Source organism: Ursus maritimus, unplaced genomic scaffold (assembly GCF_017311325.1).
Source record: "Ursus maritimus isolate PB19 unplaced genomic scaffold, ASM1731132v1 scaffold_8, whole genome shotgun sequence".
In the NCBI taxonomy this organism is placed as follows: domain Eukaryota; kingdom Metazoa; phylum Chordata; class Mammalia; order Carnivora; family Ursidae; genus Ursus; species Ursus maritimus.
Window position 1 is genome coordinate 13,918,466 of NW_024426996.1, and position 26,424 is coordinate 13,944,889.

Below are 26,424 nucleotides of genomic sequence, written 5' to 3' on the forward strand. Positions count from 1 at the left end.
AGTGACCGCCCCGGCAGCGGGGGTGACCCTGCCCCGGGCTGATGTGGGGCACAAGAACCCTTTCGTTTTACAGAGATATTCAGCTCAGTGTCAAGTTCTGACTAAAAGCGTCAAGGAGCCTTTCTGCAGTCTTCTATACAATTGAAACAGATTCTGTGCCCTTTAAAGGAGACAATAACGCACATCTGGAGAGTGTTTTCCAGTTTATAGAGGGCTTTTCACACACAGGCCGGACTCATCTTCTCAACAAATAAAACTGATACATCATTATTGCCATTTCCCAAATAATGAAACCGAAGAGCTGAAAATTAAGTGTTGTGCCCAGTGTCGCAAGGTACAAAGTGGCATGGGAAACAGATCTCCCGAACCCAACCTCTGGGTTCTTGCATTTCACGAGCCCAATCCCAGAAAATCCTCCTAGAGGTAGGGGCTTTGGCAAACAGAACCAAAGGAAGAAGAGAAAGCTAATGTCTAGTTAAAATGCCACTGGATTCCTTCTACGAACATAACAGGGAAAGCGTGGAGTTGTCTTAGCACCATCTCGCCTCCCTCACTGAAAGAGATGCAGAAAGATTACATTGAATGGCTCAGATGGGTTTTTATCGTGATGATTTAAAGTGGGTGAAATTATTTGGATGATGAAAATTACCTTATTCAAATGTAATATAATGTAAATGTAAATTAATGTGTGAAAATAACCCCCTCAGCGCCCTCTGTATTTCTTCTCACCCTCCTCCTCCTCCTCCTTCTTGTTGCCATCGCTTTGCCCCTCATTACTCCTTCAATGTGCACATGAACGGTGTTGATTGAAAACCTAATCAATAGATATTTGCATTTCCAAATTAAACCTTTGGTTACCTGATTTAATTTCCCATGGATTGTTTCCAACATATAACTCTTCTTCCTACTCCCTACGCTCCCATGGTGATTTTGACTTGGCTTACCTTAACAGCTAACATAACGAAGGTGTCCCTGATGAAATTTGGTGTGCCTCTAGATGAAAGCTTTAGAGGTCATCTCTGAGCAGGAGTCACCTCTGACAGATGGGTGTTTGTATAGTTCTTAAAAGTTTCTAATAGAGATTGGTATCTATTCTAATCATAACAAATACTTTAACCTTTTTGTTATGGAACTAATACATTTCATTGTAATATATATGTGAATAATGTTTTATAACCTAAGGGTGTTTACCACTCCTATCTAACATTTTTTCCTTTGTCATGTTCCTTTTTATCATCCCATACTATCTCCTAATACCTTCAAACGGTGCGGTCAGCTTAGTAAATAATGTTGACAGTGAAAGTTTGATAATTTTATTTTCCTGCTTTTGGAGCTGAAGGATGTAATTTTGCAAAAATTTTCTGTAGAAGATGATGTAGTTTTGCTTCAGAGAGTAGTCCATTCCATTTATATGAATATTCTTAAGGCAATGTGCTAGGTGATGGGCCGTATCAATAACAAAGGTTCCAGCGCCTAGCAGAAACAAACAAGTAAATAAATAATTCCAATGCATACTTCTATTGATTAATTTCTGGAAAAGATGGCAGCTTATTTAAAAACACTTAAATCAGGGGCGCCTGGGTGGCACAGCGGTTAAGTGTCTGCCTTCGGCTCAGGGCGTGATCCCGGCGTTACGGGATTGAGCCCCACATCAGGCTCTTCCGCTATGAGGCTGCTTCTTCCTCTCCCACTCCCCCTGCTTGTGTTCCCTCTCTCACTGGCTGTCTCTATCTCTGTCGAATAAATAAATAAAATCTTTTAAAAAAATAAATAAATAAAAACACTTAAGTCAAACTTAATTTTTTAAAGAGATTTTATTTATTTCACAGAGAGAGAGTACAAGCAAGGAGAGTGGCAGGCAGAGGGAGAAGCAGGCTCCCTGCCAAGCAGGAAGCCTCATGCAGGACTCAATCCCAGGACCCTGGGATCGTGACCTGAGCTGAAGGCAGCCGCTTAACCGAGTCACCCAGGTGCCCCCAAATTAATATTTTTAAAGATTTTATTTATTTATTTGACAGAGACAGAGAGCACAAGCAGGGGGAGCAAGAGAGGGAGAAGCAGGCTCCCCAATGAGCAGGGAGCCCCTGGTGGCACTCAATTCCAGGACCTGGGATCATGACCTGAGCCAAAGGCAGACAACCAACTGACTGAGCCACCCAGGCAACCCTTAATTTTTTCATAATAAAAAGCGGGATGGTTATTCTAGTGAAGTTTTGTGTTTGTTTGTTTGTTTGTTTGTTTGTTTCAAAAAGTTGCCTGAGGCACCTGGCTGACTCAGTGAGAAGAGTATGTGACTCTTGATCTTGGGATCCTGAGTTTGGGCCCCATGTTGGTGTAGAGATTACTACCGAGGGGCGGAGGGAGAGGGAGAGAGAGAATCTTAAGCAGACTCCACGCCCAACATAGACCCACTGCAGGGCTGGATCTTATGACCCTGAGATCATGACTTGAGCTGAAATCAAGAATCAGATGCTTAATTGACTAAGCCATTCAGGCACCCCCCTTTTCCCTCTTTAAAGAGTACTTTTAAAACTGCCTCTTCATGCGAGGACTCCTGGGATGCTACTTGACAATTTTCAGCCATGTTTTTACTTAAAATTTAAAGATAAACCAGTGAATCCCCTGAGACTCACAGAAATTCGTAGGCTGTATTCTCAGAGCACCCTAATGGTACAAAGGGGCAGGAACATGATGTTAAATGGAGACCGGCAGGAAATGTGCCTGCATCACGGCACAGACGGCTGTTTGCTTGGCCAGCCTGAAGCGCTCCTCAACTCTGTAGTCAGCAGGACCCGCAGTTTAAATTACGTTACTTCAAAATTACTACATGTATATTTCAAAGGGATAATTTCTTTAAAGTGTAAATAAATCCCAACCAAATTGAAAGCTGAGTATATACACTTGTAAAAGAAAACAATCAACCCAGAGTTGGGAGGTGTGTAGATGAGGAGAAGATGAGGTGTGTAATGAGGAGGGAGGTGGAAGGCTTAGACTAAACCAGGTAAGGGAAAGTGGTGGAAGAGCCAGCTCCCCAAAAAAGAACACAAAGAGGGGTAGTAGGATCTTGGGGCAAAGATTACGAGGGGCAGTGATAAGATAGAAGACAGGAAAGGTCAACAGGAAGCTGCTGGTAAAGTACCCACCATGCCAACCTAGAGTTTTCCTTTCATCCTAAGATTCAATCAGGCTGCATTTCATTTTATTTTATTTTATTTTACTTTACTTTATTTTATTTTTTTTATTTTATTTTATTTTATTTCATTTCATTTCATTTCATTTTTTTTAAAAGATTTTATTTATTTATCTGACAGAACAAGGAGGGGGAGAGGCAGGCATAGGGAGAGGAGGAGCAGACTCCCTGCCCAAGCAAGGAGCCCCACAGCAGGACCCTGTGACCATGACCTAAGCCGAAGGCAGTTGGTTAATCGGCTGAGCCACCCAGGCGCCCCCAGGCTGCATTTTAGACAAACTACTGTGGCTACCTTATGAAAATGAATACGAGACTGGAAGGCTGTCGTCAAAATCCCCGAGGCCACATAAGAAGTGTGCTGAGAGCTCAGCATGGATTGTAGGCAGATACAGAAATTCCTAGCTTTACATCTCAACCTGGGAGGCAGATATGCAAATGTAAACCTGCTACCTTTTGCTCTAAAAAGAACTAAAAAAAAAAAAAAAGGTGCAATATTACTGTAAATAACTGTCTTTATTTCATCATGAATATTTAGCAGAAAATATGGTTCCACGTAACCTGATATCACTCTTTCTAACCAGTGCAATATGAGTTTCATATTGTGTGTGAGTTTTTACTCATTGCTACTACATACTACTTCCCAATCCCAGTGGGGATTATGAATGTTTTTTCGTCATGTGGAATATTGTTAAACTGATTTAATATTTATAATAGTAATTTGAAAAATCCCAATGAATCTGGAGCAAAAGAATATGAGTACAGCATCCATATTTTTCTCTAAAAAGTTAATGCAGGGATTTAACCTAATTTCTACAATTTATCAGATATTTCACACACAAAATGTTATCTAATTCTCTTGAAAACATGTGTATATATCTAATTTATGTATAAATTGGAATAAGCTCAGAGAGATCATCCCGATCATGATTATACAGCCAATAAAGAGAGTCAGTACTTGAACCCGATTCTTCTGTAGCTCAAGGTCATGTTCTCACCATGCAGATGTTAAATCCGCATCAGCAGGCCCGAGAGAGTTGGCTATGGGTTTTTATTCTGACAGTTACATCTGGAGGGTTAAATAGGACGAGGATAAGAAAAATCTGATTAATTATGGGAAAATCAAATAGCTGGGAAGTGGAAAAGGGAAAGACATGAATCAGAGCCAGAATACAAGAGTCAAGTTATGGTGCCCCCATGGGAGAAGGATTGGTGGTAAGAGTACCCGAAACCTGGGGCACCTGGGTGGCTCAGTCGTTAAGTGTCTGCCTTTGGCTCAGGTCATGAACCCAGAGTCCTGGGATCAAACCTCATATCCAGCTCCCTGCTCAGCGGGAAACCTGCTTCTCCCTCTCCCACTTCCCCTGCTTGTGTTCCTCTCTCACTGTTTCTCTCTCTCTGTCAAATAAATAAAATCTTAAAAAAAAAAAAAAAGAGTACCTTACAAAGTATGGCACAACTTCAAGAATTCAATACTCAATACTATGATTCACCTGGACCCATACCTTTCTTCTAAGTTCTTTCTAGACTTTCACCTTCATTTGTTCGCAGGAAATTTCCACGTGGTGATTGTGCCATAAGCAAAACAAACTCAGCATGTGAAGCATGAAATACATATTATTTCATTCTGTCCACCTATTCTTCCATAACCCACCCAACTCAAATCCTCCTATTTGGTGTTCAACTTTTTATAATGGTACCATTATGGACCCAGGATTCACATTCAAAAGTCCATTATCTACCAAGTCATATTTAACTTTCCATTTAAATATCTTCCTCCCCTACAAGTTCCCTTTCCTTTCTTGTTGTAGTTCTTCATTCTTTCATTGAGTAGCTACTAAGTGTCAGGTACTAATTTTGTTCAATTCTGGGATATAATGACAAGTAAGAAACTTGTCTTGTCTTTGGACAGCTCACATCTAGAAGGAGAGTATGGAAGGCAGAACTCTAAATGGCCCCCAAGATTCCCAGTCCTGGGGTGTATTTGCTATTTAATTTTTCTCTCCTTGAATGTAGGTCAGCCCAACCTAATCAGGTGAGCTCTTTTTTAAAAGAGGATCTATGGGCTCAAGGAGGAGGAGAGCAGAGATTTTTGAAGCTATAGCAGAAGCTCTCCTATTGACCTTGAAGGAGCAAATTACTGTATTGTAGAGAGGGCCGTATAACAAGGACCGGAAAGTGTCTTTGGGAACTGAGAGTGGTCTTTGGCCACCAGCTGGCAATAAAACAGGAACCTTAGTCATACAACTGCAAGGAAATGAATTCTGCCAAGGGAACTTGGAAAGGGATCTTTCCTTGGTCAAGCCTGCAGAGGAGGATACAGTGGGCCAACACCTTGATTTCAGCCTGGTAGGATCCTGTGCAGAGGGCCCAGGTAAAGCATGCTGGCCTTCTTAGTTATAGAAACTGTGAGGTCAAAAATGTGCGTTGTTTTCAATTGCTAGGTTTGTGGTAATTTGTTACGCAGCAGAAAACTAAAAGAGATAAACTCATTGTCATACAGTCTGCCTGGTGCTATGAAAGAAGTATGCATAGAATGCTATCAGAGCATAGATTGGGGCATCTAACAAACCCTGATGGACTCAGGGATGACATCCTACCAGAGGCAGAACCTAGGATAATAACAAAGAGAAAGAGAGAGTTGGGGGCAATGTGAGTCATCAGGAAAGGGCACAATGCTGTGTGGGCAAAGGGAGCTAAATACGTACAAGTCCCAAAGTGATGGAGTTCACGGTGAATGTTAGAAACTAGAAATACTTCAGTATGTTCGAAATCAGGAGGAGGTTGGTAAAAGATGAGGATAGAGATGTAAGAAAGGGTAAGAAAACCCCCCAGCCCTTGACCATTTACTGATTGTATACTATGTGGTGGCCCAGTGTGTAGACTGAACCGAGCTGCTCACAGTAGCGTCCGGTGATATAGCCATGTGTGCTGTGGAGTTGCCCATTTGCCTCACATCCAGTCCACTCTGCTGTGAATCACAAGGGGTTGATTCTTGCAAATCACCTTTCTTAGGTTTCTTCGCTGGGAAACTGACTTCTGTCTAGGTTTGGCCAATAGATGTCATGGGAGGAGATTGTAGGGCAGGGAGAGAGGAGACTCCAGAGTGTGTCTCTTTGCTCTCTGCTTTGGGCATGGCTCTGAGCTGGTGGCTGCACCTCCTCTCTAGGTTTAGCTCCCACAGATCCCGATCAGCGGCTCTGCCTCCTGGGCTCTGCTAACACAGTCTTCCCTTAGTCCCAGCCTTGGAAGTGGCCATCACTTCCTGCAGTTGCTTAATCCCCTGTTTGGTCTTTCAGCTCTTCAGTCTGTAAGACTGTATTCCCTTATTAAATTCTATTAAATTACCTGGCATGAGTGTTATTTTCCTAATTGGATCCACACTGAATCACCATATTTTACAGACAAAGAGACTGAAATGCAGAAAGACTGAGCAACTTGCTTATCCCACAGTTAGGCTACTGTGGGGCTGGGATGTAGACCAAGTACAGTGACTCCGTCAAGCTGCATTGTGTCTCTGAGCTTACAGCACCACACTGAGTGAGCTCCTTTGTATTTCACTATTCTAGTAGCTTCTGAACTGTTCTCCATCCCTCTTCTGTCTTCACTCTCTAGTGTGTTCTCCACAATGCTGCCAGATGAGTCCTCCTAAAGCATCTTTGGTCATGTGACATATCTGGCAATTGCAAAGAAAACTAAGCACCAACTCCCTATTCTAGACCCCAGACTTCCCAAAAGAGTTCTTCATCAGCCTTTCCAGCTTCACTTTTGTTAAATATTTTGCTCTACTGGAAATCTATTCTTTTCACTTTTACGTCTTTGCTTATACTGTTTCTTTTCTTTTCTTTTTAACAAATTTATTTATTCTTTTAAGTAGGCTCCATGCCCAGCAATAGAGCCCAATGTGGGACTTGAATTCATGACCCTGAGATCAAGACCTGAGCTGAAATCAAGAGTTGGATGCTTAACCAACTGAGCCACCTGGGTACTTCTTTGCTTATACTGTTTCTGTTCCCTTTAGCCAGAATGCTCTGTTTTCATCTTTTGAAATAATCTCTCTCTCAGTTCTACATATTGATAAAATATTTGTCCTTCAAAGCTTAGTTATTCATTCATTCAACAAACCTGGGCAAGGTACATTCTAGGCCCTCAGGATAGAAAGAAGAAAATTGTTCCTATCATGTAGAGTAGGGATTGGCAAACTTTTTCTGTAAAGGGCCAGATGGCAAGTATTTAAAATATTTAAACTTTGTTCGTCACATGGTCTCTGTTGCAACTACTCAAGATCATACATAAGTGAATGAACATAACTATTTCAATAAAACTTTATTTACAAAGACCGATGACAAGCTGGATTTAGCCCATAGGCTGTAGCTTGCTGATCTCTCCTTTAGAAACTCATATCAAACAAATGGAAAAGCTAGCAGGAAATGATAATGAATAAAGCATAGGAAAGAGATATGGAGAATAGAAGTAATAGTGTCAGCATCTTTGTAAGAGGAGTCTCAAAAGACAAAATTTAAAAGAATAAAGAAGAACAGGATATAGTTGAATAATAAATTTCTCATAACTAATGAAGAATGATTTCAGATCGGGAAGTTCAGAGAAGACATAAGGAAAAATCAGACCTAGACAAGTTATAGTGAGAGCATACTAGAGATAAAGAAAAGGTCTGAAACTTTCTAGAAAGAGAAAATATATAATCTGCGAAGGAATAGGAATCATACTGATGTTAGACTTCTCAACAGCATACTGGCTGCAGGAAGACAAAGAAGTAGTATATGTTATACTGAAAAAAAAAAAAAAAAAAAAAAAACCTTGAGCCTAGAATATTGTATTGAACCAGATTGTCTTTCAAATATAAAGGCATAGGAAAAGTGATATTCAGTCTCAAGTATACTAGTTCTCAGAAAATTTGCCACAGAAAGACTCACATTGAAAACATTCTTGAGGAAGTACAAAAATGAGAAGAAAAATAAAAAATCCTGATGTGTTTTAAGAGATATCAGAAGTAACTGTATCATATATTTAGGTAAAGCTTGTTATAGCCTTAAAAAAGAAAAAGCAACTAGAACCAAAGAAAAGAGAAAATCTATCTATTACAATGCAGAACTAAAATCCTAGATATTACTAATATAATGGATGGATGCTTTGGGAGGATATGAAAGGGACAGGAGAGCATGCTAATAATATTCATTCGAGTAATAATAAGGATGTGACCAGTTTAAGAAATGAATAGGAAGAAAATAAGTAAGGTTATGTTTGTATCAGTCTAGAAACAGACCACGCCCATAATTCATCAGGGCATATTTAATGTAACAGTTATGAACTAATAAAAGGTGGTGAACTGTTAAGAGAGGTAAAAGATAACTCTACAGAACAGCAAAAGTAAGTCACATCACTACCTCTATGCTTGGGAGAATATCCACCCACCCACTTGGAACAGACCCCACCCCCAAAACGAAGCTGAGGTTCAGAAGTCCTTGGAGAGGATAAGGCTGCAGCCTGCTTGATGACGGACAAGGTCAGTGAGTGCTGCAACAGCCCAGAGCTGGGGCGCAGCCTGCAGGCCAGGAACTGGCAACTGGAAGCGGTCCATTTAGGGTGGTGGTGGAACGGGCCTCTGCGTCTTCATAGGAGACATCCCAGAACAGGAAGATGTAGGCAGGGAAGCCACCCCTCTGCTACAGCTTGCAGTGTCCCTCCAGTGCCCTCTGCTGTAAGGCCCAACACTGCACCAGCTGGCAAAGGAGAGGAGTTCACGGGGCCCAGCTCCAGGTGGCTTTGGAGCTGACAAGCAACAAACTGTAACAGTCCTCTCCAATTTTTTTGCCCCACTCAGTGTTATTTTGTCATTATTCATCCATGTTCTATGTGTATAGTTATTGAATATACTGCCTTGAGCACATTTCCTAATTATCTTTCTCTTTCGTTGTGTTTTTTGGGGGGTTATTTACTATTTTGTGGGGGGTAGAAAACTAATAATAATGCAAATGACTTAGCCCATAGAAATGGAAATTAATTGTGTTAGTGGATTACAATTGATTATTTCCTGGCGATTAGACCATTTTGTATCTTTTTGTAAATCCATTTTTTTAGCATTCCTTGCATCCCATATATGTGTGGTGGTTGTTTGAATTCTCCTTTGATCTAGTTGTAACATCTTACTGGGTTCCTCATTAATTAATGAGGTAAATGAAACCTCTGACACATACTCATTTTATATTTGTGTGAAAGTTACGATCTTCACTTTCTTTCTTTCTGTTTTCTTTTTTTGAAAGGTTTTATTATTTTTTTATTTGACAGAGAGAGAGCACTAGCAAGCGCACAAGCAGGGGGAACATCAGAGAGAGAGGGAGAAGCAGGCTCCATCCCAGGACGCTGGGATCATGACCTGAGCCGAAGGCAGACGCCCAACCAACTGAGCCACCTAGGCACCCCTTTTTCTTTCTTTCTTTTTTTAAAAAAGATTTTATTTATTTATTTATTTGTCAGAGAGAGATAGAGACCGAGCACAAGCAGGGGGAGTGGCAGGCAGAGGGAGAAGCAGGCTCCCTGCTGAGCAGGGAGCCTGATGCAGGACTTGATCCCAGAACCCCGGGATCATGATCTAAGCCGAAGGCAGACGCTTAGCTGACTGAGCCATCCAGGTGTCCAATGATCTTAACTTTCAAAAAAATATATCTTGAATAAATCAGTCCTAGAGTAGTCAAATTCATAGAGATAGAAAGTAGAATGGTGGTTGCCAAGGCCTGGTGGGAGGACATGGGGAGCTATTTTTTCATTGGTACAGAGAATCAGCTTGAGAAGATGAAAAGGTTCTGGAGAAAGATAGTAGATGGTTGCACAACAATATGTATGTAGTTAATACCACTGAACTGTACAATTAAAAATGGCTAAAACAGTAAATTTCATTATGAATATTTTACCACAATTTAAAAAATAAAAAATTAAAATTTATACTTTAGGGGCCCCTAGCTGGCTCAGTCACTGGAGCATGCAACTGGATCTCAGGTTATGAGTTTAAGTCCCATATTGGGTATAGAGATTACTTAAAAATAAAAAAAATCTTTAAAAAAATTATACTTTGGGGCGCCTGGGTGGCTCAGTCGTTAAGCGTCTGCCTTCGGCTCAGGGCGTGATCCTGGCGTTATAGGATCGAGCCCCACATCAGGCTCATATGCTGGGAGCCTGCTTCTTCCTCTCCCACTCCCCCTGCTTGTGTTCCCTCTCTCGCTGGCTGTCTCTCTCTCTGTCAAATGGATAAATAAAATCTTTAAAAAAATTATACTTTAACACTGGCTAGTTTAATTGTTTCTCAAATTCAGTCACAATTTTACTAAATACTCTATACCTAAAGACTAAAGACTAAATTGTAAAGTTAACCTCCAAAAGCTTGTATATGAAATAATGGAAGAAAGAAAATGGTTAATATTTACAAATAAATGCACACACACAACAAATGAGATAATATGCAAAACTACTGCAGTCCTTGTTTTTGTAACTAATCACGGGGCCATAGTTGATATTTATATCCCATTCTTCCAATACTTATTCTGTATTTCCTTTGCTCTCAGCTAGGAGCTCAGCTGGTCAGTTTCTTAGTGGAGTGACCTAAATCTTCGTTCTTGAAGCATCTCAGTCCTCAATATTCCTGCCTCTTTTTGTTTTTTGTTTTAATTTTATTTAAATTCAATTAATTGACATATAGTGTATTATTAGTTTCAGAGGTAGAATTCAGTGATTCATGGGGCGCCTGGGTGGCGCAGTTGTTAAGCGTCTACCTTCGGCTCAGGGCGTGATCCTGGCATTATGGGATCAAGCCCCACATCAGGCTTCATTGGTTGCAGCCTGCTTCTTCCTCTCCCACTCCCCCTGCTTTTGTTCCCTCTCTCGCTGGCTGTCTCTGTCTGTCAAATAAATAAATAAATAAATAAAATCTTAAAAAAAAAAAGAATTCAGTGATTCATCAGTTGCATATAACACCTGGTGCTCATTACATCACGTGCCCTCCTTAATGCCCATCACCCAGTTACCCCATCTCACCACCCACATCCCCCCCAGCAACTTCAGTTTGTTTCCTATAATGAAGAGTCTCTTATGGTCTGTCTCCCTTTCTGATTTTGTCTTATTTTATTTTTCCCTCCCTTCCCCTGTGGTCCTCTGTTTTGTTTCTTAAATTCCACATATGAGTGAAATCATATAATAATTGTCTTTCTCTGATTGACTTATTTCCCTTAACATAATACCCTCTAGTTCCATCCATGTCGTTGCAAATAGCAAGATTTCATCCCCTTTTGATGGCTGAGTAATAGTCCATTGTATATATATACCACATTTTCTTTAGCTATTCCCCTATCGATGGACATCTGGGCTCTTTGCATAGTTTGGCTATTGTGGACATTGCTGCTGTAAACATTGGGGTGCAGGTGCCCCTTCGGATCACTACGTTTGCATCCTTGGGGTAAATACCTAGTAGTGCCATTGCTGGGTCGTAGAGTAGCTCTATTTTCAACTTTTTGAGGAACCTCCATACTGTTTTCCCTACCCCTTTTCGAATATGGTTTTCTGTTAACATTTACTATTGGGCATGCAAGTACTAAGATATGCCCCCAGGAAATGCCCTGGGTTCCAGATATAGTCCTATTTGTACTCGTGGGTTAGCAGCAACCTAAGTTCCCTCTTGGTAATTGGGATCAGTCACTCCAGCAGTAGAGAGATGTTTTTTACTGCCCACTGGTTTGTGCCATAAGAAGCCCAAGATGGCCAGGTGGCAGCCTCATCTTCCAATGTAGCACAGGTGTTGTTGTGTCCCCTGGTGGAAGCATTCCGCCCTTTGGAACAAAGACCTTTAAAGCAGCAAATCTGAGTTGTCTAGATGGGAAGCAAAAATTTTGTCAGTAGCTTATGTGATATAATGGTGAGAGGAGCCACTCCCACTTATATGCCTTGATTCCTGAATCCACGGACTCTGGCTGTGGAGGAGACAACAGCATATAATGACCTCTGATTCGAAGTATATATACTGCATTTTGCAAGTCTGAACCCTGTCTTTGAAGATGTTGTCTCACATCTGGCATCATAACTGAGTTTTCAGTAAGCAATTACACCTTTAAGTTAAAGCAGCTACCTATAGATCATGGAGTATGTGGTGAGACTGGTTAATTCTATAGGCTTAAATTCACTGCAGCATTTCTATTGGTATGAAATGAGTGGTGCTGTTGGAATATTGCGATGGTGAATAAGGCATTCTGTGAGTCTATTGATGGAGGTCCTGGCAGAATTATGGGTAGAGAAGGCGTCTATACTGAGAATATGTGTCTATTATTGTGAAGAGGGTTTTCTGCTCCTCTCAACAATGGAAGAGTTCCAGTATAATCAACCTGCTACCAGGCGGCTGGGCAAAGGTGCCTTATCGGGGGGCCAGTGCTGATCTCTGCTGTCGGTAGATAAGGCACTCAGCAATAGCATTAGCCAGGTCAGTCTTGGTAATGAGAAGTCGTTGTAGTGGAGTCTATGTCTAGCTTCCATCCCTCCATAGTCATTTTGTTCATGGGCTCATTGAATAAATGCTGGGTGTCTGGGGAAAGAGGTTGTCTGTCTTCCACAGAGCATGCCATTTTGTCCACTTGATTACTAAGAGCCTCCTCTGTAGCGAACATCCTTTGGTGGTCATTCACATAGACAAAAATAGCTTTGCACTCTCTGTCCTTTCCAAGAAGACTGCCAACATTCCTCTTCTCCATACTTTCTTGTCATCCATCCTTCAATCTGATTCCTTCCTTAACCGTCCAACCAAACTGTTAGCAACCACACACGAATCAGTGTAGGTACATCATTGTCTTCTCACATCAGACGAGGCAGATACATTAGTTTCCTCATTTCTAAGCCACAACTCAGGTGGCTTAGAACAACCAAAAGTATTATCTCATAGTTCTGGAGGCTAGAAGTCTGACATTTAAGTGTCAGTAGGGCCATGATCTCTCTGAAGGCCCTAGGGGGGATTATTCCCTCCTCTTCCTAACTTCTGATGGTTGCTGGCAATCCTTGGTGTTCCTCGACCTACAGTTGTGTCATTCCGATCTCTGCCTCTGTGGTCATATGGCATTTCCTGCATATTCATGTCCAAATTTCCCTCCGGTTACTGAGCACCAGCTACTGGGTTAGGGCCCACCTTAGTCCAAGATGACCTTATCTTAACTTGATTATGTTTGCAAAGATGCTATGTCCGAATAAGGTCACATTCACAAGTTCTGGGTGGACATGTACTTGGGGGGAGGACACTATTCAATTCAGTACAGTAGACAATCCTACTGAGGTTATTTCCCTTCCCCGCTGTCCATTAGGGTGCTTTCTGGGTGGCGTTTTCTTTAAGTATATTAAAATTTAATTACAAAAGGATATATGCAATTTCACATATTTGAAAATTAAGTTACATATTACCGAATAATCTTTATGTTTAAAAGGAAAGTACAAAGTAAATTAGTACTTAGAAATAAATGATAATGAAAATACTACATGCAAACACTTTTGGATCACAGCAAAAGCAGTTCTTAGAGAAAAAAATATAATTTACATATATTTATTAAGAAACAAGAGTTTGGTTTTTTTGGTTTTTTTTTTTTTAGATTTTTAAAATTTATTTGAGAGACAGAGAACCTGGGAGTGGCAGAGGGAGAAGAAGAATCTCAAGCAGACTCCATAATGAGTGTGGAGCCCAATGCAGGGCTCAATCTCACAACCCTGAGACCATGACCTGAGCCAAAACCAAGAGTGAGATGCTTAACTGACTGTGCCACCCAGGTGCCCCAAGAAATAAGACAGCTTTAAAACAAAGCAGCTAAGTATTTCATTATGATATTTGAAAAACAGTAATATCCAAAGAAATAAGAAGGAAGCAAATAATAAAAATAAATAAAATAAAGAAATAAAAGTGGTAATATTTTATTTTTATTTTTTAATTTTTTAAAAAGATTTTATTTATTTGTTTCAGAGACAGAGAGAGAGCACAAGTAGGGGAGACAGGCTGAGGGAGAGGGAGAAGCAGACTCCCTGCTAATCAGGGAGCCTGATGCAAGATTTGATCACAGGACCCTGAGATCAGGACCTGAGCCAAAGGCAGACGCTTAACTGACTGAGCCACCCAGATGCCCCAGTAATATTTTTTTAAAGATAGAAAACAGTAATGAAATATTAAATGAGTTGCAAATCTCTGGCAATATTGAAAGAGAGAGAGAGAGAATGCAAATAAATAACAATATAGAAAGGGGGAGAGAATTAACCATAGTCTCAACAGAAATTAAAACTTAATAAAATAGTTTATGAATAAGCATATGTAAATACATTTTATTTTATTTTAATTTTAAGATTTTATTTATTTATTTGAGAGAGAGAGAGTGAGAGAGCATGAATGGGGGGAGGAGTAGAAGGAGAGGGAAAAGCAGACTCCCTACTGAGCAGGGAAGCTGATGCTGGGCTCAATCCCAGGACCCTGGGATCATGACCTGAGCTGAAGGTAGACGCGCAACTGACTGAACCACCCAGGCACCCCGTAAATACATTTTAGAACCTAAATGAAGTGGACAAAACCCAAGAAACACAAACTGCAAAAATAATCCAAGAAGAAAGAGAACTTGAAAAGATCAATAAGGATTAATCAAAACAACAAAACTTCAAGTCCTACATAGTTATACAGATAATTTCTACCCAAGTTTTTTTTTTTAAGTGTATTTATACATTTTTAAAAGTTTATTTATTTAAGTAATCTTTACACCCAGTGTGGGGCTTGAACTCATGACCCTGAGATCAAGAGTCACATGCTCCCCTGAATGAGCCAGCCAGGCACTCCAATTTCCACCCAAGTTTTAAGATATAATTAATGTGCAGTATAAACTCAACAGTGAACAGGAAAACAAACAGAAAAATCTAAAATGTAGTCCTTTGAGATCAGGAAAAAAGAAAACAGTGTCCACTACTACTGGTGAAATTTAGTGTAGAATTAGTGGTTTTGGCCAATGGTATTAGGAAAGAAAAAAAAAAGCTGAAGGGATATCAGAGGAAAGATAAAACTCTGATATTTTTCCAGATAATATAATCGTCAATGGAGAATAACCACCAGACTCAAATCATGAACTTATCAGAACTAATATGAGAGTTGAACAATATTTCAGATACCAGCACAACATACACAAATTAGTTTCCTTTCTCCACATTAGCAATAATAAACTAGAAAATATAATTTAAGAAAAGATACCATTTAACTTAGCAGCAATACATTTACGGAGAAAAATGTCAAACGGCAATAAAGGACTTAGAGGATGATCTGAACGAGTGAAAAGACATCCCATGCATTGGGGTTGGATAACATTATAAAAGATATTAACTTTCCCAAATTAGTCTATAAATTCAATGCAAATTCAATCAAAATTTTAGTTGAAAATTTTAAGAAACTTGATAAACTCACTCATAGAGAAGAGCAAAACCCTGGAAATAAAGAAGTTGACCTTGGAAAAGTAGAATAAAAATAGATCTTGTTTTTTTTTTTTTTAAGATTTTATTTATTTATTTGACAGAGATAGAGACAGTCAGCGAGAGAGGGAACACAAGCAGGGGGAGTGGGAGAGGAAGAAGCAGGCTCCTAGCAGAGGAGCCTGATGTGGGGCTGGATCCCACAACGCCGGGATCACGCCCTGAGCCGAAGGCAGATGCCCAACCGCTGTGCCACCCAGGAGCCCCAAAAATAGATCTTGTTTTATCAGCTATTAGGGCATATCACAAAAAAACAGTAATAAATGCTGGATGTTTTTGACAGAAATAAATCAGAAATGAGATTGCCATATGGAGACAATAAAACTGGATCCCTTCCTAATATTATGTACAAAGGGACACTAAAGATTATCTAAGAGCATAGGTATGAAAGATAAACAAATATATTAATAGAAGAAAATGTAGAATTTTTTTTTGAGCAAGGAACTTGGAAGGTGAGAGCTAATCATAGATGGCGGCTGTGGGGATGGAAGGGTCACATGAAGACATTTAGGAGGTTACCATTGACAGACTCCTGCCTGACTCTGCCTTATACTGCTACCTCAAAGTTTGGAGGTGGGTATAAATTATAAATGTATACACATATACACTGCTTTATATTACACGTTATACGTGGTAGTTTTGTGGCACAGTGGTATAGAGGGAATAGAGTTTGGTGTCAGAAGACCTGAGTTTAAGTCATGGATCTGTCGTTGACTAAGTGTGACCATGAGCCTTAGTTTTCTTAGCTCCATAAAGTGGATGGTCAAAAAAAGACAAAACTTGGGCGCCTGGGTAGCGCAGTTGTTAAGCGTCTGCCTTCGGCTCAGGGTGTGATCCCGGCGTTCCAGGATCGAGTCCCACATCGGGCTCCTCCACTGGGAGCCTCCTTCTTCCTTTCCCACTCCTCTGCTGTGTTCCCTCTCTTGCTGGCTGTCTCTCTGTCGCATAAAAAAAAACAAAAAACAAAAAACAAAAAAAAACCAAAAACAAACTTAAAAAAAAAGACAAAACTTGTCGTGTACTAAACATAGAGCTCAACCTACCAATACCCTGTTTTTCCAGTTGGACATCCTCCTTCCTATTATAGTTGATCTTTGGTGTATGTCTTTATCTGGGAATATTCTTTCTCTCACACGTTATAGATAGCTCAATTTAAACACGACTTAACAAAATAACAAAACAAAAAGAGGAGAGGAAATTATTAGCTCTTGAGATTTAAAATCCATGAGTGGATCTAACTCATAACATGGCTGAATTCAGATGCTCAAAATATGTTTCAGGAAGCTGTGCCACTTCGTCTCCCGGCTCTGTTGGTCATGGGTTAGGTGTGTCCTGTCTGTTGTTCCCAGGAGTTTCAGGCTTATATTTTCACAGTTCCAAGGTGGAAAGAGCATCTTTTGCTGTAAACTCTCCCAAAAGCTCTGTGATATATGCTGTTTGGGTTAACTTGATTCCCTCTTTCATCCTTGAGCCAATCACTGTAGCCAAGCTGGTGGTACTTACGTTGATCAGCTTAAGCCAATGTCATATGATCATTCCTAGAATCTGGGGTGGGGTCAGGAGCACCCAAACTATGAGTACTAGAAGGAGGGTGGGGGTAGTTTCCCCAGGAAACACAGGGCTCTATAATAAAAAAGGAGAGGAGGAGGGGGAAGTATATGGGAAAGAAAAATAATTATTGTATCTTTTCCCTTTCCTTTGTCTTTATTGTTCATTATGACAAGAAAGCATATATGAAAATGTTGCCGGAACCAAAGACCTGGTGATCAGCCCTTGGGGAGGACCTTGATTTAAATTCAAGGATAGCTGGGTATATGAGAGACAGGATTGTGCAGGAAGAATAACTTAGAAATTGGTAAAGCCCCTTCCTCACCTCCTCATCATACAGAGAGCTTTTTTTTTGTTTTTTTAAGATTTGTTTCTTTATTTGAGAGAGAATGAGAATGAAAGAGTGAGAGAGAATGGGGGAAGGGGCAGAGGGAGGAAATATCCAAGCAGACTCCCGCTGAGCTTAGAGCCTGAGCGGGGCTCTATTTCACAACACATGAAATCAAGACCTGAGCCGAAACCGAGAGTTGGACACTTAACCAACTAAGCCACCAAGGTGCCCCGAACTTCTTTTTTTAATGACTTTATTCAGGTATAGTTCATACCATACAATTCACCCATTTACAATGCACAATTCAACAGTTTTTTGTAATGCACAGAGTTGTGTGACCATCATCACCATCAATTTTAGAACATTTCAGCATCCCCAGGAGAAACACTGTATACTTTAGCTATCATTCCCACTCCCCTTAATTCCCCCATCCCCACCAGCCTTAGCCAAACACTAACTATTTTTTGTCTCTATAGATTTTCCTATTCTGGACATTCAATATAAATGGGATAATATAATATGTGATCTTTTGTGACTGCCATCTTTCACTTAGCATAATGTGTTCAAGGTTCATCTATGTTGTTGCATGTATTAGTACTTCATTTCTTTTTTATGGTTGAATAATATTCCATTGTGTAGTTATACCACATTTTGTCTATCCCATTTATTAGTTGATGCATTTTTGGTTTGTTTCCAGTTTTGGGTTTGTTTTTGGGTGGAAATACGTTTTCATTTCCCTTGGGTATATATTTAAGGGTAGAATTGCTGGATCAAATGGTAACACTGTTTAACTTTTTGAGGAACTTCCAGATTGTTTTCCTAAGTGTCTATATCACTTTACATTCACAACAAGAGTGTAGGAAAGTTCCAATTTCTCCACACCCTAGCCTGATCTTTTCATTATCTGTCTTTAAAAAATTATAGCCATACTAATAGATGTTAGGTAGTATCTCATGGTTTTGATTTATATTTCCCTAATGGTTAATGATGTTGAGCATCTTTTAAAGTTCTTGTTGGCCATTTGTATATCTTCATTGGAAGAAGGTCTATTCAAATGTGTGTATATATATGTATTCCCCCCCCCCCATTCTGTGGGTTGTCTTTCCACTTTCTTGACAGTGTCCTTTGAAGCACAAATTTAAAAATTTTGAAATTCAATTTATCCAATATTGCCTTTTGCCACTTGATTTTTAACATGCCGCCCTTGCAAAAAAATTTTTATTGAGTATAGTTGATTTTAGGTGTACAACTTATTTTTAATTTTTATTTATTTACTTGCCACTCTTGCTGCTTTTAAACCTGATACTTTATACAAAAGCTTATCTCTATTTCTTTTTACACATAAGATCTCACAAGTACTTTAGGTGAGTCCTAAGAATGTTTTTAAAAAAGTGACTCACAAGCATGGGACATCAGAGCCTGAATAAGGTGAGAAGGATATCCACTCAGGATGTGAAGGGTCAGAACTCACAGAAGCTAGGAGGACATCCATGTATGGGGTGGTTTCAGAACTGGGGTGTTGGAGCCCAGGAAAGGAAGGCATCCACACATGAGAGCACCCTGCTGTGGGGAGTCAGAACCTGAATGGGCAATGAAAGGGGTTCATGCCGGGCGGGGGGAGAGCGGGGGCAGCTCAGTGCATTTAAGAGTGAGAAGGCTTCCACACTGAGGGTGTGAGAAGGCTTCCACACTAAGGGTGGACTAGCCTGGAATAGAGTATTAGAATACAAGCGAGATGAGGAAGGTATGTGTATGGGGGAGAGGATGGTGGAGGTGATGGGAGATTGATTATATTCAGGAATATTGATCAAATATTAAGGATAATAAGGGTCAGGTTTCTCACTATTGGAGAAGGGATTAAAAGCACAGAAAGGAAGAAAACTGGAATGAAATTTGTGGTGGATCAGGATTGGCAGTATTGGTATAAACTCATGGTTTTTAATGTATAGAGATCAATACACAAATGTAGATATAAATACATGTACATGCATTTACATATATGTATTCACATATAATGTCCATCCATGCCTAACACATATGTCCACACATGTATTGATTAGATACGTCTCCTGAAAGAACCTGGGAGTAGTGGCATCTCCATAGCAATGAGCAAAACCAGTCCCCAGATATTGGACTCTAAATATCATTTTGAGAGCAGGCAAAGCAGCTTACATAAGGATAAAGGCAGGCATTGACTATTGGGAAACTGTCCATTGCAGGAAGGTAGAGTGGAGCTATTCACAGTGGGAGCTCAGGGACCTTTAGTGGTTTGGGGACCAAGAATGAGTTGGATCCCAGCTTTGGATTTATCAGGTAAATGATGTATTGACAACAGGTTCTTTAAAATTTCCAAGCCTCGGCTCTTCATTTTAAATAGGACAGTATAAGGATAGAAAGGGAAAAAGTAAGTCAAATGCCTGATATGTTGTGAGCACTCAGTATTCTTAATGAGAACACCAGGAAGGCATGATGCAGCAGTGAAAATAAATCACGGAAATAAACAAAATCAAAAAGACTCTGAAAACTTTCAGAATCTTCATCTAAGCTCAGGAGGCCAGGAACTTGGTAGAGTTCCAGGGGCTTTTCAGTCCCACATACCAGCTATGAAATTAATATGCAATGCTTTCATGTTAATTAAGCCTATTAATATAAAATTTGTGGTAGGAGATCTGATCTGTGTGTTGGATCGTCCCAAGAGTGGGGTGTCAGATTGGGTGGGATAAGAGGAATTATTCCAATTTGACTTTATTCCATAGAACTAATGAGCGAGGGAAATTCCTATGAAAATGGGCTGCCCCTGCAATCTCACTACTGCTCAAAAACAGAGTTTTCTCAGTTTCCTCCCTCCCTCAACAGTGCTTACATCCAATAAGTCACCAAGCCTTTCTCCTCAGTTTCCCCACAGTTGTTCTCCTTCTCTTCACCTCCACTCTGGTTCTAGCCTTCCTTTCTTTCTTTCTTTTTTTTTTTAAAAGATTTTATTTATTTATTTGACAGAGACAGAGACAGCCAGCGAGGGAGGGAACACAAGCAGGGGGAGTGGAAGAGGAAGAAGCAGGCTCATAGTGGAGGAGCCTGACGTGGGGCTCGATCCCATAACGCCGGGATCACGCCCTGAGCCGAAGGCAGAGGCCCAACCGCTGTGCCACCCAGGCGCCCCTCTAGCCTTCCTTTCTGACTTGGATATTTTGTGCAAAACTTTCTAACTGGTTTCCTGCCCCTAGTTATTATGTTTCCAAAGCATTCGCCAACCTGCCATGTAGTGATTTCCATTTTCTCAAGGATTAATCTGATTGTATCATGTCCACACCGAAACTCCTCAAATCCTATTTATTCCATGATAAATTTTGCCCTCCTTCGATAGCATTCAAGGACCTCCTGCCATGTAAGAGGTACAATCAAAAGAGGCCATGTACTCCCTGTCCTTTGGGACCATATTTCGCATTTCTTTAAAAAAAAAATTTATTTATTTGAGAGAGAGAGAGAGAGAATGTGGGCGTTGGGGTGGGGGAGGAGCAGAGGAGGAGGGAGAGGGAGGGGAAAAAAATCTCAAGCACACTCCTGGCTGAGTGGGGAGCCCAATGCGGAGCTTGATCTCATGACCTTGAGATCATGACCTGAGAGGAAACCAAGAGTCGGACACTTAACCAACTGAGCCACCCAGAAGGCCCCATATTTCACATTTCTTTTTTTTTTTTTTTAACGATTTTATTTATTTATTTGACAGAGAGAGACAGCGAGAGAGGGAACACAAGCAGGGGGGACCTAGGGAGGTGAAACAGGCTCCCCACTGAGCAGGGAGCCCGAACTAGGGCTCGATCCCAGGATGCTGGAATCATGACCTGAGCCGCAGGCAGATGCTTAACGACTAAGCCACCCAGGCGCCCCTAATTTCACATTTCTACCTAATCTTTTTACCTAGGCCTGCCTTCCTTTTCCTTTCGCAATGATTGTTTCTTTTTATATCTTGTCATTAAAATGTTTTAAATCACAGTTTAAAATGCCCACGGCATAACAGAGTTTAAAAGATTGTGATATGAGGCTCAGTCTCCTGCCTATCACACTTCCTTTTCCTTGGAGACTACAACTTTCATTCTTGTTGGTTATTTTCATATCTTCCTCCATATCTCTAAATAAAATGCTTATGTTGCTACTCGATTAAAAAATTTTCAAACAAATAGAGGTCCAGGAGAAGACAGCTTCACAGGTGAATTCTACCAAACATTTGAAGATTATTTATTTATTCATGGGAGACAGAGAGAGAGAGAGAAGTAGAGGCAGACAGGGAAGCAGGCTCCCCGCGGCACAGGGACTTAATCCCAGGACCCTGGGATCCAAACCTGAGCGGACGGCAGATACTTAACCGACTGAGCCACCCAGGCACCCAAAACATTGTAGGTTTTAAACTCTATCAAACATCTAAAGAACAGTTAATATCTATTCTTCTCAAACTATTCCAAAAAAATAGAAAGGAAAGAAAACTTTCAAATCTATTATATGAGGCAGCATTACACTGATACCAGAAGCAGATAAAGATATCACAAAAAATGGAACTACAATCCAGTATCTCTGATGAGCACAGGTGTAAAAACCCTCAACAAAATACGAGCAAACCGAATCCAACAATATATTAAAAAAATCATTTGCCACGATCAAGTGGAATTTATCTCGGGGATGCAAGAGTGCTTCGATATTTGCAAATCAATGTGATACATCACATCAAATAAGAGAAAGGATAAAAACCATACAATCATTTCAACAGATGAAGAAAAAGTATTTGACAAAGTACAACATCCAGGTATTCATGATAAAAGCCCTCAACAGGGGCACCTGGGTGGCTCAGTCCACTAAGGGTCTGCCTTCGGCTCAGGTCATGATCCCAAGGTCCTGGGATCGAGCCCCACATTGGGCTCCCTGCTCAGTGGAGAGCCTGCTTCTTCCTCTGCCCCGCCCCTACTCACCCCTGTGTTCTTTCTCTTGCTCTTGCTCTATCTCAAAAAAATAAATAAAATCTTTAAAAAAAAAAAAAGCCCTCAACAAAATAGGTTTAGAGAGAACATATCTCAACATACTAAAGGCCTTATATGAAAAGCCACAGCTAACATCATACTCAATGAGGAAAAACTGAGAGCTTTTCCTCTAAGGTCAGGAGGAAGACAAGGATGTCTATGCTTACCACTTTCCTTCAGCATTGAACTGGAAGTCCTAGCCTCAGCAATCAGACAACAAAAAGAAATAAAAGGCATCCAAATCGGTAAGGAAGAAGTCAAACTTTCACTTTGCTCATGACATGATACTATATATAGAAAACCTTAAAGACTCCACCTAAAAAACCTGCTAGAACTGATACATGAATTCAGTAAAATCGCAGGATACAAATCAATACACAAAAACCTGTTGCATTTCTATATACCAATAATGAAGCGGCAGAAAGAGAAATGAAGAAAATCCCATTTACAATGGCACCAAAGATAATAAAATACCTAGGAATTAATTTAACCAAAGAGGTAAAAGACCTGTACTCTGAAAACTATAAAATACTGATGAAAGAAATTGAAGACAACACAAAGAAATATACATTTTATGATCATGGATTGCAAGAACAAATTTGTTAAAATGTTTATACTACTCAAAGCAATCTACAGATGTAATGCAATCCCTATCAAAATACCATCAGCATTTTTTCATGGAACTGGAACAAACGGTCCTAAAATTTGTATGGAACCACAGAAGATCCCGAATGGCCAAAGCAATCTTGAAAAAGAAAACAAGACTGGAGGTACTGCAATTCCAGACTTCAAGTTATATTACAAAGCTGTAGTAATCAAAACATTACATGGTACTGGCACCAAAATAGACACGTAGATTAATAGAACAGAATAGAAAACCCAGAAATAAACCCACAATTATATGGCCAATTAATCTTCAACAAAGCAGGAAAGAATATCCAAAGGGAAAAAGACAGTCTCTTCAGCAAATGGTATTGGGAAAACTAGACACGCAAGAGAATGAAACTGGACCACTTTCTCACCCCATACACAAAAATAAACTCAAAATGGGTTAAAGACCTAAATATGAGACCTGAAACCATAAAAATCCTAGTAGAGAGCACAGGCAGTAATGTCTTTGACATTGGCCATTGCAAGAGTTTTCTAGATATGTCTCCTGAGGCAAGAGAAATAAAAGCAAAAATAAATTATTGGGACTAGATCAAAATGAAAAGTTTCTGGGGTGCCTGGGTGGCTCAGTTGGCTAAGTGTCCAACTCTTGGTTTTGGATCAGGTCCTGATTACATGGGTTGTGAGACTGAACCCCATGTTGGGCCCTGTACTCAGTAGCAGTCTGCTTGGATATTCTCTCCCTCTGCCCCATCCCCAACTCATGCTCTTCCTCTCTCTCTCTCTCCCTGCCTCTTTCAAATAAATAAACAAAATCTTAAAAAAAAAGTTTTTGCACAGCAAAAGAAACAATCAACAAAACTAAAAGACAACCTACTAAATGGGAGAAGATATTTTCAAGTGATATATGCAATAAAGGTTTAGTATCCAAAATATAAAAATAACTTACACAACTCAACGCCCAAAAGGCAAATAATCCAATTAAAAAATGAGCAGAAGATATGAACATTTTTCAAAGAAGAGATACAGATGGCCAACATAAAAAGATGTTCAACATCACTTATCATCAGAGAAATGCAAATCAAAACTACAATGAGATATCACCTCACTCCTCTCAGAATGGCTAAAATAAAAAACACAAGAAACAAAAACTGTTGGTGAGGATGTGGAGAAAATGAACCCTTGTGCACTGTTGGTGGGAATGCAAACTGGTGCAGCCATGTGAGAAACAGTATGGAGTTTCCTCAAAAAATTAAAAATGGAAATACCATGTGATTCAGTAATTGTACTACTGGATATTTACCCCAAAAATACGAAAACACTAATTCAAAGGGATACATGCACCCCTATGTTTATAGCAGCATTATTTACAATAGCCAAATTATGGAAGCAGCTCATGTCTATTGATAGATGAATGGAAGAAGAAGAGGTATATATATATATGAATATAACACTGTATGTTAGCTTATATATATATGTTATACACACACACACACACACACACACATACATACAATGGAATAAATATCATTGAGCCATAAAAAATAATGAAATCTTGCCATTTACAACAACATGGATGGAGCTAGAGACTATAAAGCTAAGCGAAGTAAGTCCGTCAGAGAGGATAAATACCATGATTTCTTCATATGCGGAATTTAAGAAACGAAACAAACAAGTGAAAGGAAAAAAAGAGGGAGAAACAAACCAAGAAACAGACTTTTTTTTTTTTTTTAATTTGACACAGAGAGAGACAGCCAGCGAGAGAGGGAACACAAGCAGGGGGAGTGGGAGAGGAAGAAGCAGGCTCCCAGCGGAAGAGCCTGATGTGGGGCTCGATCCCAGAACACTGAGATCACGACCTGAGCCGAAGGCAGAGGCTTAACAACTGCGCCACCCAGGTGCCCCCGGAATTTTTTTTTTTTTTAAAGATTTTATTTATTTATTTGAGAGAGAGAGAGAGAGAGCACAAGCAGGGGGAGCAACAGAGGCAGAGGGAGAAGCAGACTCCACGCTGAGCAGGGAGCCTGATGTAGGACTTGATCCGAGGACCCTGGGATCATGACCTGAGCTGAAGGCAGAAACTTAACCGACTGAGCCACCCAGGCGCCACAAGAAACAGACTCTTAACTAAAGAGAACTGATGGTTACCAGTAGGGAGGTTGGTGGGGTGATGGGGGAAATAGGTGAAGAGGATTAAGAGTATACTTATAATAATGAGCACTGTGTAATGTATAAAATTGTTGAATTACAGTATTATATACCTGGAATGAATATAACACTGTCTGTTAGCTATACTGGAAATTAAGTAAAAAACTTAATAAAAAATTTAGTTATCTATGGACTTTGTACTACTGAAAGTTTCACTCTTCTTTCACACACACTCACATTCACACCTTTCCTGTCCACACATCCTGCCAGGTGCCAAAGGTGCCCCTTATAGAAGTGCCCTCAAAGTTTGCCCACAATTATCTTTCTGGGATCTTTCTTCACTCCCCATGATGGTCTTATTTACTTACTGTACCTGTCATTCCCTCATGATAGAAGTCTAGTCTTGTCTACTGGATCCCATGTCTTCCTCTCATGATGGAGGTTCTTGTGTACTGGATGCCACGTCTTTTTTTGGTTTACTCCCTCATTTTGGAGAAGCACATTCTTTCTACTTTCCTATAAAGAATTCAGTGCAGGTATATATTTGAGACCTTTGTGTGATCAAATATTCCCACTATATTCCCTGTTTTGTTGGGTTGCCTTCAGCAGCAAGTAAATGAAAATCAACTTGAAGTGGTTTAAAAAATAAAATTTATCTCATATAATTAGTCTAAATGCAGGATGGCTCCAAGGATAGTTAATTCACTGATAAATGAACTATCATTGAACCCAGTCTTTCCATTTTCTAGCTTTTCCCCCTTAGATTAGCTCTCCTTATGTTCATAAGACGGCTACAGCAATTCCAGGTGTATCCAATATCGAGATATCAGAAGGTATAAAGGAAGAAAAGATAATCTCTTCATCAGTATCTTTTCTAGGAAAGAAGAAACCTTTCCCAGAAACACCCGGTTGATTTTACCTTATGTCTCATTGGTGAGAATATATCACCTGCCCAAGCCTAAATGCGAGATAAAGGGAATGGTACTACCTTGATTGGCTCAGATTAATCAAGAGCTTAGGAAGTAGCTGGCATCCACACAAGCACATGACCAAGTGGAGGAGCA

The 26,424-nt window shown here is 40.1% G+C and overlaps 1 long non-coding RNA gene across 1 annotated transcript in view; it reads right to left on the bottom strand.

Moving 5' to 3' along the window:
• Window positions 1-1,299: 1,299 nt before the first annotated feature.
• The window catches only part of LOC103676952, a 40,965-nt gene continuing 15,840 nt past the window's right edge, over window positions 1,300-26,424 (bottom strand). Inside the window, exon 4 of the long non-coding RNA XR_572270.2 lies at window positions 1,300-1,473. This is a non-coding gene — a long non-coding RNA (uncharacterized LOC103676952). The remainder of the gene's footprint in view (window positions 1,474-26,424) is intronic.